The sequence below is a fragment of the Magnolia sinica genome, chromosome 9 (genome assembly GCF_029962835.1).
Source record: "Magnolia sinica isolate HGM2019 chromosome 9, MsV1, whole genome shotgun sequence".
NCBI lineage: Eukaryota > Viridiplantae > Streptophyta > Magnoliopsida > Magnoliales > Magnoliaceae > Magnolia > Magnolia sinica.
Window position 1 is genome coordinate 66,241,718 of NC_080581.1, and position 5,324 is coordinate 66,247,041.

Here is a 5,324-nt window from a genome sequence, read left to right on the forward strand (position 1 = left end):
AAATTAAACTACAGAGGTAATTTCTCTCTCTCCCTCTCCCTTTCACACTCTCTCATTTATAGATAGGAATTGGGGAGTGTATTTAATGTGAATTGAGATCCAATCCACATCAAATGTACCAAATAGCACTTAAAAAAAAATCACAGTAAAACATTAAAAATCCTGTGATACATTATGTGGATTTCTAATTACCACCAATTACCACCGATGCGCAAGTGAAAATTATTTCTCCCACTCTTTCAAATATAAGCCGCCAAACACAATTTAATAATTTTAATTATGTATTTGTGGGAGCTTTTTCTGAATGAGAGTTGAATCTATCTTTTTTTTGGACTCATGTAATAAAATAATTTAGAAAAACATATATAAAATAAATACATCACTAGAGCCTGAGAGCTTTTTCCGAATGAATCCAGACGCAGAGGATTTTATGCTGTGCGAGCTATTTAGAGCAGGGCACTCCTCTGGCAGTGTTTATGGCCACCCCTATAAAAGACAACGGTAATTAATATCACTGGTGGAAACCACTCAACACGCTTGAAACTGACGCCATCCACGTCACCGGCATCACCCTTCGTTGGCCTTATCAGTAAAATTAGGTTGATTCATGTGGTCCACTCTACATTTTTTTTTTAATTCTAAATTCATGTGACATTGTCCACGTGAGTCTTAAAATACTATCATTTTCGATAATTTTTTCACCCCCACGTGGCAAATCAGATGAATGGATTGGATGGTATCCAAACACGGAAATTGGATTGCCTACTGAGTTACTCAATAAGCCCTCATCTTACTGAGTAAACTCAGATGGGCCCACCTTGAATGTATATTGTCTATCCACGCCGTCCATTCGTTTGTCCATCTAATTGAAGCACATACAAAGATCAAGTGGATCATACCATAAGAAAGAGCAGGGATAATGATTTACACAGTTGAAAACTTGCTAGGCTCCACATTAATGTTTATTTGTCATCCAAACTGTTCATAAGATCATACATATGTGGATGAAGAGAAAAAAACAAATATAAACTTGATCTATAATATGCGATTAGTATTTGTGATATCAAAATAAATATATAAATATATGTCCATAAATATTAGTATTTATAAATATATAAATATATAAATATATGATATTAATATTTATGATATCATAAATATATAAATATATGTCCATAAATATTTATAAATATATATTTGATGTATATTTGACATCCATATATTTATAAATATTTGATATCCATATATTTGACATCAAATACTAATATCATATTTATAAATGTATAATTTAGCATACTAATATTTATAAATGTATAATATTTGGGGTAATATATAATATACTAATATATAATATGTATGCTATTATAATATATTTATGGACATCGCTAATATATAAATATACTAATCGCATATACTAATATAAATATTAAATCAAATACTAATATTAAATCAAATACTAATATTTATGGACATATGATATTTAATATACTAATCGCATATTAATATGTCCATAAATATATTAGTATGCTATTATGGACATTTATGGACATATGATTTAATATTAGTATATGATTTATATATATTATTAAATCAAATATTATAATAGTATATTGATTTATAATATTATAAACTTGGCCTTTCCTCCCAAGTTCAAACAACCCAATCAAATACTAATATTATCTCAAATTTATAGTATAATAGTATATGATATTATAATATACTAATCGCATTTGACATTTGATTAATACTATTATAATATACTATTATAATTTTATACTATCGGATATTACCTCAAATCAAATATATCAAATACTAATATCAAATATAATATATTATTATATTAGTATTTGAAGTAATATTAATCAAATATGCGATTAATATAATATCAAATAAATATATACTATAATATTACCTCAAATATATTATACTATCGGATATTACCTCAAATATGATATTCTAAATTTGAGCCTCAAATATTAAATATATCAAATACTAAATATATCAAATACTAAAAATATACGATTAGTATTTGAGGCAAACTAAATCGCATACTAATATATTTATGGACATATATTTAGTAATCTTCATATATTTATATAATATTTTTACCTAATGTCCTCTATAACATTATATTTAGTATAATATTATATTTAGTATAATAATTATATTTATAGGATCATTTATCATATTTAATATTATACTTAACAGGGTAGTATGTTATAGGTAGTATTTATATGGGCTATCACGAAGATTCGTATTTAGTATAATATTATATAATACTTAATTTGATATAAATACTAATTTATATTTATATAATAAGTATTACCTCAAGTATTTACTAATTTGATATATATTGATGTTAATATATTTATGGAATACTATAGTATTTAATATTATAGTATTTATATTACTATTATAGTATTCGATTTATATTATAGTATACAAATATTATATTAATACCACAAATATATTACTATAGTATAAATATTAATATATTATATTAGTATTGGTATTAATATTTATGGAGTATTAGTATTTGATTTATATTACTATATTTAATATTATATTACTATAGTATAAATACTAAATATTATAATATATATATAATATAGTATATATCGAATACTATAATATACCAATATATATGGACATCGGATACCAATAATGGACATCGGATACTAATTTGATATTAATATCGGATTACTGAATAATCAGTATTTATGGACATCGCATACTAAATACCAATATATAATATTATAGTATAATATTATTGATAATCCGATAATTAAATATTAATATTATAAATCAAATACTAATATTTATGGTTATCGCATACCCCTATTTATGATATATCTGTATAAGGACATCGCATAATAGATACTATTTATAATATTATATATTAATCTTAGATATATCTGTATGCGATGTCCATAAGTATTTAATATGCGATGTCCCTATACAGATATATCGCATACTAAATAGTATTTGATTTAATATTAGATATATCTGTATAATTAATTTATGGCCAAATATTATTTCTATTAATTTAATAATATTATAGATCCTTATATAGATATATCATATACTATTTATGGCCATAAGATTAGTCCTTATACTAATTTAGTATAATGATACTAATTTTCGTATTTAAATATAATTAACATACTAATATTATATAATATTAAATATATTTATATACTAATTAAGATTTAATATAATGATAACATTAGTATGTTAATTAATATATATTATATTAAATATGGTATCTAATTACCATATTATAATGATGAAGATTAGTATATAATTTAGTATTTTGTTAATATGACAGTAGTCAAACTAATATTATAATTTGATAGTATATAATATGATATAGTTAATAATAATCTTCATCATTTATAATATATATTTGACTATAATATAGTAATTACTATATATTTAACTATATTTATAATATGATTAATTATATATTAAATATTACTATATTATCATATTATAATATATATTATAATATATATTAAATATATATTATCAATTAAATATATATTATAAATATTACTATATTTAATATATATTATAATATTAATTAAAATATTACTATAATATGATTATCATTTACTATCATATAATATATATTATAATAAATATTATATTATATTGATAATATATATTATTATATCATATGATATATTAAAATAATATGATATAATATTATTAACTTTTTATATCTAATTATATAATTTAATATCTCATCACCTTATTATATATGTTTAGGCTAACGGCCAAGCCGAGGTTAATAAGTTGTCAGAGACTCTTTGGGTGTATCGTAATTCATTCTGAACGAGCACAGGAATGAGTCCATTTAGATTGGTATATAAACATGTTTTTTGTGTTACCATTAAAAGTGAATATATCATCATTATGGTTAGCATATTAAGCTAATTTGACCCTAACCGAGTTTATAGAAGTTATGCTAATTGAACGTAAGCGCTTAGATGAAATTTGGTTAAAGGCTTTGGATTCTATTATAATAAACAATCCCAAAGTTACTCAAGCATACAATTAAAAAATAATAATAACAAAAAAGAAAGCTTTTGGTGAGAGCGATATGGTTTGGAAAGTAATATTACCTATTAGAACTAAAGATATTACATTCCATAAATTGTCACCTACATGGGATGGACTATACACAGTGGTAAAAGTTTTTTTTATAGAAGAGCTTATGTTCTACGTGACATGGATGGAAAGATGATCAAAATTTTGATCAATGGTCGATTTCTAAAAGCGTATTAACTCAACTTATGGGAGATACGGAAAGATCATGCCAAAAGGTGGTTAAAATAATCATAAATGGCAAATAAAGACCAAAATAAATCGAGAAACAAGAAGTAATTAGAAATATAAATATTATATTAATGACCAAAGCTAGTAAAACACAGCCGACTAGCAATTACATCTATATTTAAAAAAGAGAGAGACGGAGAGAGAAAAGTAAGTGAAATCTCGATCAAAGTATAAATAATTCACACGATTGGATAGCAACAACATCAAACATGGGAGTGAGGTTATAGGACATGCATGTACACAGGATATGGCCATTAGTCAATTTCTCATAAATAGAGACCTACTCTCCCCAGGATGCATGTGTTGTTGAAATCTGGCTCAGACATTAGGTGGGCCTATTGTTTGAATTATCTCTGACATTATCCAAATATCTTTGATATTATCATTATCTTTAGCTTAGCGGTACTAAAAACACTGATAATATTAGAAATTACAGGCATCAACAATGTATTGCTAAGTATCGCCAGCGTATTGATATTGTCAATATTTTCAATTGTGTAAATTGCAGATGTCGTTTGCATTATCAATTTATTGATATCACCAATGTATCACCAATATTTTCGACTATGTAAATTCTAGATGACGCTTATGTCACAAGTGTATTCGCAATATTTCAATAATTTTGCCAATATAGAGATATCATAAAAAGCTTGTTTATTTAAAAAAATTCTATTTAAAATTTTTATGAGCACATCATTGAATGCATTTTTCAATTTTTCATTGCTAATATTGATAATATCTCAATATTATAATTATTGCAATCATAATGTTGAATATCCTAAGACTCTACCACTGGAGCAAGAGCACTTTATTGAGTAGAATATCTAATCAATAGGTATTAACCTAATATTATTGATATAATATTTATAGATATCATAAATCAGATTAGAAATATATTATATCCAGAAATATTATAATATGATCCAGATATTTTAATATCTATTGATTAGAAATATAATATCTAATCAATAGATATTATATTT